This window comes from Hypanus sabinus, chromosome 2 (genome assembly GCF_030144855.1).
Source record: "Hypanus sabinus isolate sHypSab1 chromosome 2, sHypSab1.hap1, whole genome shotgun sequence".
NCBI lineage: Eukaryota > Metazoa > Chordata > Chondrichthyes > Myliobatiformes > Dasyatidae > Hypanus > Hypanus sabinus.
Genome location: NC_082707.1, coordinates 41,813,390 through 41,830,801, shown reverse-complemented (window position 1 = coordinate 41,830,801; position 17,412 = coordinate 41,813,390).

Sequence of the window (17,412 nt, the reverse complement as noted above, 5' to 3'; positions counted from 1 at the left end):
CCCACAGATTGAAACTCAATTACACTCTGTCCAGAATCTAATCTTCCCCACAGATCGAACCCCAATTACACTCTGTCCAGAAACTAATCTTCCCCTCAGATTGACCCCAATTGCATTCTGTCCAGAAACTAATTTCCCCACAGATTGAACACCATTTACTCTCTGTCCAGAATATATTCTTCCCCACAGATTGATCAGCAACTACACTCTGTTCCGAATCTAATCTTCCTCACAGATAAAACCCCAATTACACTCTGTCCAGTATCTAATCTTCCCCACAGATTGAACCCAAACTGCACTGTCCAGAATCTATTCTTCCGCACAGATTGAACTCCAACAACACTCAATCCAGAATTGAATCTTCCCCACAGATAAAAAACCCCAATTACACTCTGTCCAGAAACTAATCTTCCCCTCAGATTGACCCCAATTGCATTCTGTCCAGAAACTAATTTCCCCACAGATTGAACACCATTTACTCTCTGTCCAGAATATATTCTTCCCCACAGATTGATCAGCAACTACACTCTGTCCAGAATCAAATCCTCCCGACAGATTCAACCCCAATTATAGTCTGTCCAGAATCTATTTTTCCCCACAGATTGAACTCCAATTACAGTCCGTCCAGAATCTAATCTTCCCCACAGACTGAACCCGAATTACACTCTGTCCAGAATCTAATCTTCCCCACAGATTGAACCCCAACTACACTCTATCCAGAATCAAATCTTCCCCACAGATTGAACTCCAATTACAATCTGTCCAGAATCTAATCTCCCCCACAGACTGAACCCGAATTACAAACTGTCCAGAATCTAAACTTTCCCACAGATTCAGCCCCAATTACAGTCTCTCCAGAATCTAATCTTCCCCACAGACCAAACCCGAATTACGCTCTGTCCGGAATCTAATCTTCCCCACAGACCAAACCCGAATTACACTCTGTCCAGAATCTAATCTTCCGCACAGATTGAACCCCAATTACACTGTGTCCAGAATCGAATCTTCCCCACATGCTGAACCCGAATTACAATCTGTCCAGAATGTAATCTTCCCTACAGATTGAACACCATTTACTCACTGTCCAGAATCGATTCTTCCCCACACATTGATCAGCAACACTCTGTCCAGAATCAAATCTTCCCCACACATTCAACCCCAATTATAGACTGTCCAGAATCTAATTTTCCCCACAGATTGAACTCCAATTACGCTTTGTCCAGAATCGAATCTTCCCCAAAGACCAAACCCGAATTATACTTTGTCCAGAATCTAATCTTCCGCACAGATTGAACCCCAATTACACAGTGCCCAGAATGTAATCTTCCCCACAGACTGACCCCGAATTACAATCTGTCCAGAATCTAATCTTCCCCACAGGCTGAACCCCAATTATAGTCTGTCCAGAATCTAATTTTCCCCACAGATTGAACTCCAATTACAGTCTATCCAGAATCTAATTTTCCCCACAGTCCAAAGCCGAATTACGCTCTGTCCGGAATCTAATCTTCCCCACAGACCAAACCCGAATTACACTCTGGCCAGAATCTAATCTTCCGCACAGATTGAACCCGAATTACACTGTGACCAGAATCTAATCTTCCCCACAGATTGAACCCCAAGTACACTCTGTCCAGAATCTAATTTCCCCACAGATTGAACTCCAGCAACAGTCTGTCCAGAAACTAATCTTCCCCACAGATTGGAACCCAATTACACTGTGTCCAGAATCGAATCTTCCCCACAGACCAAACCCGAATTACGCTCTGTCCGGAATCTAAACTTCCCCACAGATTGAACACAAATTACATTCTGTCCAGAATCTAATCTTCCACACAGATTGGACCTCAATTACATTCTGTCCAGAATGTAATCTTCCCAACAGATTGAACCTGAAATACACTGTGTCCAGAATCTAATCTCTCCCACAGATTGAAACTCAATTACACTCTGTCCAGAATCTAATCTTCCCCACAGATCGAACCCCAATTACACTCTGTCCAGAAACTAATCTTCCCCTCAGATTGACCCCAATTGCATTCTGTCCAGAAACTAATTTCCCCACAGATTGAACACCATTTACTCTCTGTCCAGAATATATTCTTCCCCACAGATTGATCAGCAACTACACTCTGTTCCGAATCTAATCTTCCTCACAGATAAAACCCCAATTACACTCTGTCCAGTATCTAATCTTCCCCACAGATTGAACCCAAACTGCACTGTCCAGAATCTATTCTTCCGCACAGATTGAACTCCAACTACACTCAATCCAGAATTGAATCTTCCCCACAGATAAAAAACCCCAATTACACTCTGTCCAGAAACTAATCTTCCCCTCAGATTGACCCCAATTGCATTCTGTCCAGAAACTAATTTCCCCACAGATTGAACACCATTTACTCTCTGTCCAGAATATATTCTTCCCCACAGATTGATCAGCAACTACACTCTGTCCAGAATCAAATCCTCCCGACAGATTCAACCCCAATTATAGTCTGTCCAGAATCTATTTTTCCCCACAGATTGAACTCCAATTACAGTCCGTCCAGAATCTAATCTTCCCCACAGACTGAACCCGAATTACACTCTGTCCAGAATCTAATCTTCCCCACAGATTGAACCCCAATTACACAGTGCCCAGAATGTAATCTTCCCCACAGACTGACCCCGAATTACAATCTGTCCAGAATCTAATCTTCCCCACAGGCTGAACCCCAATTATAGTCTGTCCAGAATCTAATTTTCCCCACAGATTGAACTCCAATTACAGTCTATCCAGAATCTAATTTTCCCCACAGTCCAAAGCCGAATTACGCTCTGTCCGGAATCTAATCTTCCCCACAGACCAAACCCGAATTACACTCTGGCCAGAATCTAATCTTCCGCACAGATTGAACCCGAATTACACTGTGACCAGAATCTAATCTTCCCCACAGATTGAACCCCAAGTACACTCTGTCCAGAATCTAATTTCCCCACAGATTGAACTCCAGCAACAGTCTGTCCAGAAACTAATCTTCCCCACAGATTGGAACCCAATTACACTGTGTCCAGAATCGAATCTTCCCCACAGACCAAACCCGAATTACGCTCTGTCCGGAATCTAAACTTCCCCACAGATTGAACACAAATTACACTCTGTCCAGAAACTAATCTTCCCCTCAGATTGACCCCAATTGCATTCTGTCCAGAAACTAATTTCCCCACAGATTGAACACCATTTACTCTCTGTCCAGAATATATTCTTCCCCACAGATTGATCAGCAACTACACTCTGTTCCGAATCTAATCTTCCTCACAGATAAAACCCCAATTACACTCTGTCCAGTATCTAATCTTCCCCACAGATTGAACCCAAACTGCACTGTCCAGAATCTATTCTTCCGCACAGATTGAACTCCAACAACACTCAATCCAGAATTGAATCTTCCCCACAGATAAAAAACCCCAATTACACTCTGTCCAGAAACTAATCTTCCCCTCAGATTGACCCCAATTGCATTCTGTCCAGAAACTAATTTCCCCACAGATTGAACACCATTTACTCTCTGTCCAGAATATATTCTTCCCCACAGATTGATCAGCAACTACACTCTGTCCAGAATCAAATCCTCCCGACAGATTCAACCCCAATTATAGTCTGTCCAGAATCTATTTTTCCCCACAGATTGAACTCCAATTACAGTCCGTCCAGAATCTAATCTTCCCCACAGACTGAACCCGAATTACACTCTGTCCAGAATCTAATCTTCCCCACAGATTGAACCCCAATTACACAGTGCCCAGAATGTAATCTTCCCCACAGACTGACCCCGAATTACAATCTGTCCAGAATCTAATCTTCCCCACAGGCTGAACCCCAATTATAGTCTGTCCAGAATCTAATTTTCCCCACAGATTGAACTCCAATTACAGTCTATCCAGAATCTAATTTTCCCCACAGTCCAAAGCCGAATTACGCTCTGTCCGGAATCTAATCTTCCCCACAGACCAAACCCGAATTACACTCTGGCCAGAATCTAATCTTCCGCACAGATTGAACTCGAATTACACTGTGACCAGAATCTAATCTTCCCCACAGATTGAACCCCAAGTACACTCTGTCCAGAATCTAATTTCCCCACAGATTGAACTCCAGCAACAGTCTGTCCAGAAACTAATCTTCCCCACAGATTGGAACCCAATTACACTGTGTCCAGAATCGAATCTTCCCCACAGACCAAACCCGAATTACGCTCTGTCCGGAATCTAAACTTCCCCACAGATTGAACACAAATTACATTCTGTCCAGAATCTAATCTTCCACACAGATTGGACCTCAATTACATTCTGTCCAGAATGTAATCTTCCCAACAGATTGAACCTGAAATACACTGTGTCCAGAATCTAATCTCTCCCACAGATTGAAACTCAATTACACTCTGTCCAGAATCTAATCTTCCCCACAGATCGAACCCCAATTACACTCTGTCCAGAAACTAATCTTCCCCTCAGATTGACCCCAATTGCATTCTGTCCAGAAACTAATTTCCCCACAGATTGAACACCATTTACTCTCTGTCCAGAATATATTCTTCCCCACAGATTGATCAGCAACTACACTCTGTTCCGAATCTAATCTTCCTCACAGATAAAACCCCAATTACACTCTGTCCAGTATCTAATCTTCCCCACAGATTGAACCCAAACTGCACTGTCCAGAATCTATTCTTCCGCACAGATTGAACTCCAACTACACTCAATCCAGAATTGAATCTTCCCCACAGATAAAAAACCCCAATTACACTCTGTCCAGAAACTAATCTTCCCCTCAGATTGACCCCAATTGCATTCTGTCCAGAAACTAATTTCCCCACAGATTGAACACCATTTACTCTCTGTCCAGAATATATTCTTCCCCACAGATTGATCAGCAACTACACTCTGTCCAGAATCAAATCCTCCCGACAGATTGAACCCCAACTACACTCTATCCAGAATCAAATCTTCCCCACAGATTGAACTCCAATTACAATCTGTCCAGAATCTAATCTCCCCCACAGACTGAACCCGAATTACAAACTGTCCAGAATCTAAACTTTCCCACAGATTCAGCCCCAATTACAGTCTCTCCAGAATCTAATCTTCCCCACAGACCAAACCCGAATTACGCTCTGTCCGGAATCTAATCTTCCCCACAGACCAAACCCGAATTACACTCTGTCCAGAATCGAATCTTCCCCACATGCTGAACCCGAATTACAATCTGTCCAGAATGTAATCTTCCCTACAGATTGAACACCATTTACTCACTGTCCAGAATCGATTCTTCCCCACACATTGATCAGCAACACTCTGTCCAGAATCAAATCTTCCCCACACATTCAACCCCAATTATAGACTGTCCAGAATCTAATTTTCCCCACAGATTGAACTCCAATTACAGTCTGTCCTGAATCTAGTCTTCCCCACAGACCAAACCCGAATTACGCTCTGTCCGGAATCTAAACTTCCCCACGGATTGAACACAAATTACATTCTGTCCAGAATCTGATCTTCCACACAGATTGGACCTCAATTACTTTCTCTCCAGAATGTAATCTTCCCCACAGATTCAACCCCAATTATAGTCTGTCCAGAATCTAATTTTACCCACAGATTGAACTCCAATTACAATCTGTCTAGAATCTAATCTCCCCCACAGACTGAACCCGAATTACAATCTGTCCAGAATCTATTCTTCCCCACAGATTGAACCCCAATTACACTGTGTCCAGAATCAAATCTTCCCCACAGATTAAACCCGAATTATACTTTGTCCAGGTTCTAATCTTCCGCACAGATTGAACCCCAATTACACTGTGTCCAGAATGTAATCTTCCCCACAGACTGACCCCGAATTACACGATGTCCAGAATCCAATCTTCCCCACAGATTGAACTCCGGTAACAGTCTGTCCAGAAACTAATCGACCCCACAGATTGGACCCAAACTACACTCTGTCCAGAATCTAATCTTCCCCACAGATTCAACCCGAATTACGCTTTGTCCGGAATCTAATCTTCCCCACAGACCAAACCCGAATTACAGTCTGTCCAGAATCTAATCTTCCCCACAGATTCAACCCGAATTACACTGTGTCCAGAATCTAATCTTCCCCACAGATTCAACCCGAATTACAATCTGTCCAGAATCTAATCTTCCCCACAGATTCAACCCCAATCACAGTCTGTCCAGAATCTAATCTTCCCCATGACCAAACCCGAATTATACTTTGTCCAGAATCTAATCTTCCGCACAGATTGAACCCCAATTACACTGTGTCCAGAATGTAATCTTCCCCACAGACTGACCCCGAATTACAATCTGTCCAGAATCTAATCTTTCCCACAGGCTGAACCCGAATTACAATCTGTCCAGAATGTAATCTTCCCTACAGATTGAACCCGAATTTGAATCTATCCAGAATCTATTCTTCCCCACAGATTGATCAGCAACTACTCTGCCCAGAATCAAATCTTCCCCACAGATTCAACCCCAATTATAGTCTGTCCAGAATCTAATTTTACCCACAGAATGAACTCCAATTACAGTCTGTCCAGAATCTAATTTTCCCCACAGACCAAAGCCGAATTACGCTCTGTCCGGAATCTAATCTTCCCCACAGACCAAACCCGAATTACACTCTGGCCAGAATCTAATCTTCCGCACAGATTGAACCCAAATTACACTGTGACCAGAATCTAATCTTCCCCACAGATTGAACCCCAAGTACACTCTGTCCAGAGTCTAATTTCCCCACAGATTGAACTCCAGCAACAGTCTGTCCAGAAACTAAACTTCCCCACAGATTGGACCCCAATTACACTGTGTCCAGAATCGAATCTTCCCCACAGACCAAACCCGATTTACGTTCTGTCCGGAATCAAAACTTCCCCACAGATTGAACACAAATTACATTCTGTCCAGAATCAAATCTTCCCCACAGATTCAACCCCAATTATAGTCTGTCCAGAATCTAATTTTACCCACAGATTGAACTCCAATTACAGTCTGTCCAGAATCTAATTTTCCCCACAGACCAAAGCCGAATTACGCTCTGTCCGGAATCTAATCTTCCCCACAGACCAAACCCGAATTACACTCTGGCCAGAATCTAATCTTCCGCACAGATTGAACCCGAATTACACTGTGACCAGAATCTAATCTTCCCCACAGATTGAACCCCAAGTACACTCTGTCCAGAATCTAATTTCCCCACAGATTGAACTCCAGCAACAGTCTGACCAGAATCTAATCTTCCCCACAGACCAAACCCGAATTACACTCTGGCCAGAATCTAATCTTCCCCACAGATTGGACCCCAATTACACTGTGTCCAGAATCGAATCTTCCCCACAGACCAAACCCGAATTACGCTCTGTCCGGAATCTAAACTTCCCCACAGATTGAACACAAATTACATTCTGTCCAGAATCTGATCTTCCACACAGATTGGACCTCAATTACATTCTGTCCAGAATGTAATCTTCCCAACAGATTGAACCTGAATTACACTGTGTCCAGAATCTAATCTCTCCCACAGATTGAAACTCAATTACACTCTGTCCAGAATCTAATCTTCCCCACAGATCGAACCCCAATTACACTCTGTCCAGAAACTAATCTTCCCCTCATATTGACCCCAATTGCATTCCGTCCAGAAACTAATTTCCCCACAGATTGAACACCATTTAATCTCTGTCCAGAATATATTCTTCCCCACAGATTGATCAGCAACTACACTCTGTCCAGAATCAAATCCTCCCGACAGATTCAACTCCAATTATAGTCTGTCCAGAATCTATTTTTCCCCACAGATTGAACTCCAATTACAGTCCGTCCAGAATCTAATCTTCCCCACAGACTGAACCCAAATTACAATCTGTCCAGAATCTAATCTTCCCCACAGACTGAAACCGAATTACACTCTGTCCAGAATCTAATCTTCCCCACAGATTGAACCCCAACTACACTCTATCCAGAATCAAATCTTCCCCACAGATTCAACCCCAATTATAGTCTGTCCAGAATCTAATTTTACCCACAGATTGAACTCCAATTACAATCTGTCCAGAATCTATTCTTCCGCACAGATTAAACTCCAACTACACTCAATCCAGAATTGAATCTTCCCCACAGATAAAAAACCCCAATTACACTCTGTCCAGAAACTAATCTTCCCCTCAGATTGACCCCAATTGCATTCTGTCCAGAAACTAATTTCCCCACAGATTGAACACCATTTACTCTCTGTCCAGAATATATTCTTCCCCACAGATTGATCAGCAACTACACTCTGTCCAGAATCAAATCCTCCCGACAGATTCAACCCCAATTATAGTCTGTCCAGAATCTATTTTTCCCCACAGATTGAACTCCAATTACAGGCCGTCCAGAATCTAATCTTCCCCACAGACTGAACCCGAATTACACTCTGTCCAGAATCTAATCTTCCCCACAGATTGAACCCCAACTACACTCTATCCAGAATCAAATCTTCCCCACAGATTGAACTCCAATTACAATCTGTCCAGAATCTAATCTCCCCCACAGACTGAACCCGAATTACAATCTGTCCAGAATCTAAACTTTCCCACAGATTCAGCCCCAATTACAGTCTCTCCAGTATCTAATCTTCCCCACAGACCAAACCCGAATTACGCTCTGTCCGGAATCTAATCTTCCCCACAGACCAAACCCGAATTACACTCTGTCCAGAATCTAATCTTCCGCACAGATTGAACCCCAATTACAATCTGTCCAGAATCGAATCTTCCCCACATGCTGAACTCCAATTACAATCTGTCCAGAATCTAAACTTTCCCACAGATTCAGCCCCAATTACAGTCTCTCCAGAATCTAATCTTCCCCACAGACCAAACCCGAATTACGCTCTGTCCGGAATCTAATCTTCCCCACAGACCAAACCCGAATTACACTCTGTCCAGAATCTAATCTTCCGCACAGATTGAACCCCAATTACACTGTGTCCAGAATCGAATCTTCCCCACAGATTGAACTCCAATTACAATCTGTCCAGAATCTAATCTCCCCCACAGACTGAACCCGAATTACAAACTGTCCAGAATCTAAACTTTCCCACAGATTCAGCCCCAATTACAGTCTCTCCAGAATCTAATCTTCCCCACAGACCAAACCCGAATTACGCTCTGTCCGGAATCTAATCTTCCCCACAGACCAAACCCGAATTACACTCTGTCCAGAATCTAATCTTCCGCACAGATTGAACCCCAATTACACTGTGTCCAGAATCGAATCTTCCCCACATGCTGAACCCGAATTACAATCTGTCCAGAATGTAATCTTCCCTACAGATTGAACACCATTTACTCACTGTCCAGAATCGATTCTTCCCCACACATTGATCAGCAACACTCTGTCCAGAATCAAATCTTCCCCACACATTCAACCCCAATTATAGACTGTCCAGAATCTAATTTTCCCCACAGATTGAACTCCAATTACAGTCTGTCCTGAATCTAGTCTTCCCCACAGACCAAACCCGAATTACGCTCTGTCCGGAATCTAAACTTCCCCACGGATTGAACACAAATTACATTCTGTCCAGAATCTGATCTTCCACACAGATTGGACCTCAATTACTTTCTCTCCAGAATGTAATCTTCCCCACAGATTCAACCCCAATTATAGTCTGTCCAGAATCTAATTTTACCCACAGATTGAACTCCAATTACAATCTGTCTAGAATCTAATCTCCCCCACAGACTGAACCCGAATTACAATCTGTCCAGAATCTATTCTTCCCCACAGATTGAACCCCAATTACACTGTGTCCAGAATCAAATCTTCCCCACAGATTAAACCCGAATTATACTTTGTCCAGGTTCTAATCTTCCGCACAGATTGAACCCCAATTACACTGTGTCCAGAATGTAATCTTCCCCACAGACTGACCCCGAATTACACGATGTCCAGAATCCAATCTTCCCCACAGATTGAACTCCGGTAACAGTCTGTCCAGAAACTAATCGACCCCACAGATTGGACCCAAACTACACTCTGTCCAGAATCTAATCTTCCCCACAGATTCAACCCGAATTACGCTTTGTCCGGAATCTAATCTTCCCCACAGACCAAACCCGAATTACAGTCTGTCCAGAATCTAATCTTCCCCACAGATTCAACCCGAATTACACTGTGTCCAGAATCTAATCTTCCCCACAGATTCAACCCGAATTACAATCTGTCCAGAATCTAATCTTCCCCACAGATTCAACCCCAATCACAGTCTGTCCAGAATCTAATCTTCCCCATGACCAAACCCGAATTATACTTTGTCCAGAATCTAATCTTCCGCACAGATTGAACCCCAATTACACTGTGTCCAGAATGTAATCTTCCCCACAGACTGACCCCGAATTACAATCTGTCCAGAATCTAATCTTTCCCACAGGCTGAACCCGAATTACAATCTGTCCAGAATGTAATCTTCCCTACAGATTGAACCCGAATTTGAATCTATCCAGAATCTATTCTTCCCCACAGATTGATCAGCAACTACTCTGCCCAGAATCAAATCTTCCCCACAGATTCAACCCCAATTATAGTCTGTCCAGAATCTAATTTTACCCACAGAATGAACTCCAATTACAGTCTGTCCAGAATCTAATTTTCCCCACAGACCAAAGCCGAATTACGCTCTGTCCGGAATCTAATCTTCCCCACAGACCAAACCCGAATTACACTCTGGCCAGAATCTAATCTTCCGCACAGATTGAACCCAAATTACACTGTGACCAGAATCTAATCTTCCCCACAGATTGAACCCCAAGTACACTCTGTCCAGAGTCTAATTTCCCCACAGATTGAACTCCAGCAACAGTCTGTCCAGAAACTAAACTTCCCCACAGATTGGACCCCAATTACACTGTGTCCAGAATCGAATCTTCCCCACAGACCAAACCCGATTTACGTTCTGTCCGGAATCAAAACTTCCCCACAGATTGAACACAAATTACATTCTGTCCAGAATCAAATCTTCCCCACAGATTCAACCCCAATTATAGTCTGTCCAGAATCTAATTTTACCCACAGATTGAACTCCAATTACAGTCTGTCCAGAATCTAATTTTCCCCACAGACCAAAGCCGAATTACGCTCTGTCCGGAATCTAATCTTCCCCACAGACCAAACCCGAATTACACTCTGGCCAGAATCTAATCTTCCGCACAGATTGAACCCGAATTACACTGTGACCAGAATCTAATCTTCCCCACAGATTGAACCCCAAGTACACTCTGTCCAGAATCTAATTTCCCCACAGATTGAACTCCAGCAACAGTCTGACCAGAATCTAATCTTCCCCACAGACCAAACCCGAATTACACTCTGGCCAGAATCTAATCTTCCCCACAGATTGGACCCCAATTACACTGTGTCCAGAATCGAATCTTCCCCACAGACCAAACCCGAATTACGCTCTGTCCGGAATCTAAACTTCCCCACAGATTGAACACAAATTACATTCTGTCCAGAATCTGATCTTCCACACAGATTGGACCTCAATTACATTCTGTCCAGAATGTAATCTTCCCAACAGATTGAACCTGAATTACACTGTGTCCAGAATCTAATCTCTCCCACAGATTGAAACTCAATTACACTCTGTCCAGAATCTAATCTTCCCCACAGATCGAACCCCAATTACACTCTGTCCAGAAACTAATCTTCCCCTCATATTGACCCCAATTGCATTCCGTCCAGAAACTAATTTCCCCACAGATTGAACACCATTTAATCTCTGTCCAGAATATATTCTTCCCCACAGATTGATCAGCAACTACACTCTGTCCAGAATCAAATCCTCCCGACAGATTCAACTCCAATTATAGTCTGTCCAGAATCTATTTTTCCCCACAGATTGAACTCCAATTACAGTCCGTCCAGAATCTAATCTTCCCCACAGACTGAACCCAAATTACAATCTGTCCAGAATCTAATCTTCCCCACAGACTGAAACCGAATTACACTCTGTCCAGAATCTAATCTTCCCCACAGATTGAACCCCAACTACACTCTATCCAGAATCAAATCTTCCCCACAGATTCAACCCCAATTATAGTCTGTCCAGAATCTAATTTTACCCACAGATTGAACTCCAATTACAATCTGTCCAGAATCTATTCTTCCGCACAGATTAAACTCCAACTACACTCAATCCAGAATTGAATCTTCCCCACAGATAAAAAACCCCAATTACACTCTGTCCAGAAACTAATCTTCCCCTCAGATTGACCCCAATTGCATTCTGTCCAGAAACTAATTTCCCCACAGATTGAACACCATTTACTCTCTGTCCAGAATATATTCTTCCCCACAGATTGATCAGCAACTACACTCTGTCCAGAATCAAATCCTCCCGACAGATTCAACCCCAATTATAGTCTGTCCAGAATCTATTTTTCCCCACAGATTGAACTCCAATTACAGGCCGTCCAGAATCTAATCTTCCCCACAGACTGAACCCGAATTACACTCTGTCCAGAATCTAATCTTCCCCACAGATTGAACCCCAACTACACTCTATCCAGAATCAAATCTTCCCCACAGATTGAACTCCAATTACAATCTGTCCAGAATCTAATCTCCCCCACAGACTGAACCCGAATTACAATCTGTCCAGAATCTAAACTTTCCCACAGATTCAGCCCCAATTACAGTCTCTCCAGTATCTAATCTTCCCCACAGACCAAACCCGAATTACGCTCTGTCCGGAATCTAATCTTCCCCACAGACCAAACCCGAATTACACTCTGTCCAGAATCTAATCTTCCGCACAGATTGACCCCCAATTACAATCTGTCCAGAATCGAATCTTCCCCACATGCTGAACTCCAATTACAATCTGTCCAGAATCTAAACTTTCCCACAGATTCAGCCCCAATTACAGTCTCTCCAGAATCTAATCATCCCCACAGACCAAACCCGAATTACGCTCTGTCCGGAATCTAATCTTCCCCACAGACCAAACCCGAATTACACTCTGTCCAGAATCTAATCTTCCGCACAGATTGAACCCCAATTACACTGTGTCCAGAATCGAATCTTCCCCACATGCTGAACCCGAATTACAATCTGTCCAGAATGTAATCTTCCCTACAGATTGAACACCTTTTACAATCTGTCCAGAATCGATTCTTCCCCACACATTGATCAGCAACACTCTGTCCAGTATCAAATCTTCCCCACACATTCAACCCCAATTATAGACTGTCCAGAATCTAATTTTCCCCACAGATTGAACTCCAATTACAGTCTGTCCTGAATCTAATCTTCCCCACAGACCAAACCCGAATTACGCTCTGTCCGGAATCTAAACTTCCCCACGGATTGAACACAAATTACATTCTGTCCAGAATCTGATATTCCACACAGATTGGACCTCAATTACTTTCTCTCCAGAATGTAATCTTCCCAACAGATTGAACCTGAATTACATTCTGTCCAGAATCTAATCTTCCCCACAGATCGAACCCAATTACACTCTGTCCAGAATCTAATCTTCCCCTCAGATTGACCCCAATTGCAATCTGTCCAGAAACTAATTTCCCCACAGATTGAACACCATTTACTCTCTGTCCAGAATCTATTCTTCCCCACAGATTGATCAGCAACTACACTCTGTCCAGAATCAAATCCTCCCGACAGATTCAACCCCAATTATAGTCTGTCCAGAATCTAATTTTCCCCACAGACCAAAGCCGAATTACGCTCTGTCCGGAATCTAATCTTCCCCACAGACCAAACCCCAAGTACACTCTGTCCAGAGTCTAATTTCCCCACAGATTGAACTCCAGCAACAGTCTGTCCAGAAACTAATCTTCCCCACAGATTGGACCCCAATTACACTGTGCCCAGAATCGAATCTTCCCCACAGACCAAACCCGATTTACGTTCTGTCCGGAATCAAAACGTCCCCACAGATTGAACACAAATTACATTCTGTCCAGAATCTGATCTTCCACACAGATTGGACCTCAATTACATTCTGTCCAGAATGTAATCTTCCCAACAGATTGAACCTGAATTACACTGTGTCCAGAATCTAATCTCTCCCACAGATTGAAACTCAATTACACTGTGTCCAGAATCTAATCTCTCCCACAGATTGAAACTCAAGTACACTCTGTCCAGAATCTATTTTTCCCCACCGATTGAACTCCAATTACAGTCTGTCCAGAATCTGATCTCCCCCACAGACGGAACCCGAATTACAATCTGTCCAGAATCTAAACTTTCCCACAGATTCAGCCCCAATTACAGTCTGTCCAGAATCTAATCTTCCCCACAGATCAAACCCAAATTACACTCTGTCCAGAATCTAATCTCTCCCACCGATTGAAACTCAATTACACTCTGTCCAGAAACTAATCTTCCCCTCAGATTGACCCCAATTGCATTCTGTCCAGAAACTAATTTCCCCACAGATTGAACATCATTTACACTCTGTCCTGAATATATTCTTCCCCACAGATTGATCAGCAACTGCACTCTGTCCAGAATCAAATCCTCCCGACAGATTCAGCCTCAATTACAGTCCGTCCAGAATCTAATCTTCCCCACAGACTGAACCCAAATAACAATCTGTCCAGAATCTAATCTTCCCCACAGACTGAACCCGAATTACACTCTGTCCAGAATCTAATCTTCCCCACAGATTGAACCCCAATTATAGTCTGTCCAGAATCTAATTTTACCCACAGATTGAACTCCAATTACAATCTGTCCAGAATCTAATCTCCCCCACAGACCAAACCCAAATTACGCTCTGTCCGGAATCTAATCTTCCCCACAGACCAAACCCGAATTACACTCTGTTCAGAATCTAATCTTCCGCACAGATTGAACCCCAATTACACTGTGTCTAGAATCTAATCTTCCCCACATGCTGAACCCGAATTACAATCTGTCCAGAATGTAATCTTCCCTACAGATTGAACACCATTTACTCTCTGTCCAGAATCGATTCTTCCCCACACATTGATCAGCAACACTCTGTCCAGAATCTAATCTTCCCCACAGTCCAAACCCGAATTACGCTCTGTCCGGAATCTAAACTTCCCCACAGATTGAACACAAATTACATTCTGTCCAGAATCTGATCTTCCACACAGATTGGACCTCAATTACTTTCTGTCCAGTATGTAATCTTCCCAACAGATTGAACCTGAATTACACTGTGTCCAGAATCTAATCTCTCCCACAAATTGAACCTCATTTACACGCTGTCCAGAATCTAATCTTCCCCACAGATCGAACCCAATTACACTTTGTCCAGAATCTAATCTTCCCCTCAGATTGACCCCAATTGCATTCTGTCCAGAAACTAATTTCCCCACAGATTGAACACCATTTACTCTCTGTCCAGAATCTATTCTTCCCCACAGATTGATCAGCAACTACACTCTGTCCAGAATCAAATCTTCCCGACAGACCAAACCCGAATTACGCTCTGTCCGGAATCTAAACTTCCCCACAGATTGAAAACAAATTACATTCTGTCCAGAATCTGATCTTCCACACAGATTGGACCCCAATTATATTCTGTCCAGAATCTAATTTTCCCCACAGATTGTACTCCAATTACAGTCCGTCCAGAATCTAATCTTCCCCACAGACTGAACCCAAATTACAATCTGTCCAGAATCCAATCTTCCCCACAGACTGAACCCGAATTACACTCTGTCCAGAATCTAATCTTCCCCACAGATTGAACCCCAACTACACTCTATCCAGAATCAAATCTTCCCCACAGATTCAACCTCAATTATAGTCTGTCCAGAATCTAATTTAACCCACAGATTGAACTCCAATTACAATCTGTCCAGAATCTAATCTCCCCCACAGACTGAACCTGAATTACAATCTGTCCAGAATCTAATCTTCCCCACAGACCAAACCCGAATTACACTCTGTCCGGAATCTAATCTTGCCCACAGACCAAACCCGAATTACACTCTGTCCAGAATCTAATCTTCCGCACAGATTGAACCCGAATTACACTGTGACCAGAATCTAATCTTCCCCACAGATTGAACCCCAAGTACACTCTGTCCAGAATCTAATCTTCCACACAGATTTAACCCCAATCACAGTCTGTCCAGAATCAAATCTTCCCCAAAGACCAAACCCGAATTATACTTTGTCCAGAATCTAATCTTCCGCACAGATTGAACCCCAATTACACTGTGTCCAGAATGTAATCTTCCCCACAGACTGACCCCGAATTACAATCTGTCCAGAATCTAATCTTCCCCACAGGCTGAACCCGAATTACAATCTGTCCAGAATGTAATCTTCCCTACAGATTGAACCCGAATTTGAATCTGTCCAGAATCTATTCTTCCCCACAGATTGATCAGCAACTACTCTGCCCAGAATCAAATCTTCCCCACAGATTCAACCCCAATTATAGTCTGTCCAGAATCTAATTTTACCCACAGATTGAACTCCAATTACAGTCTGTCCAGAATCTAATTTTCCCCACAGACCAAAGCCGAATTACGCTCTGTCCAGAATCTAATTTTCCCCACAGACCAAAGCCGAATTACGCTCTGTCCGGAATCTAATCTTCCCCACAGACCAAACCCGAATTACACTCTGGCCAGAATCTAATCTTCCGCACAGATTGAACCCGAATTACACTGTGACCAGAATCTAATCTTCCCCACACATTGAACCCCAAGTACACTCTGTCCAGAATCAAATTTCCCCACAGATTGAACTCCAGCAACAGTCTGACCAGAATCTAATCTTCCCCACAGACCAAACCCGAATTACACTCTGGCCAGAATCTAATCTTCCCCACAGACCAAACCCGAATTACGCTCTGTCCGGAATCTAAACTTCCCCATAGATTGAACACAAATTACATTCTGTCCAGAATCTGATCTTCCACACAGATTGGACCTCAATTACATTCTGTCCAGAATGTAATCTTCCCAACAGATTGAACCTGAATTACACTCTGTCCAGAATCTAATCTCTCCCACAGATTGAAACTCAATTACACTCTGTCCAGAATCTAATTTTCCCCACAGATCGAACCCCAGTTACACTCTGTCCAGAAACTAATCTTCCCCTCAGATTGACCCCAATTGCATTCCGTCCAGAAACTAATTTCCCCACAGATTGAACACCATTTAATCTCTGTCCAGAATATATTCTTCCCCACAGATTGATCAGCAACTACACTCTGTCCAGAATCAAATCCTCCCGACAGATTCAACTCCAATTATAGTCTGTCCAGAATCTATTTTTCCCCACAGATTGAACTCCAATTACAGTCCGTCCAGAATCTAATCTTCCCCACAGACTGAACCCAAATTACAATCTGTCCAGAATCTA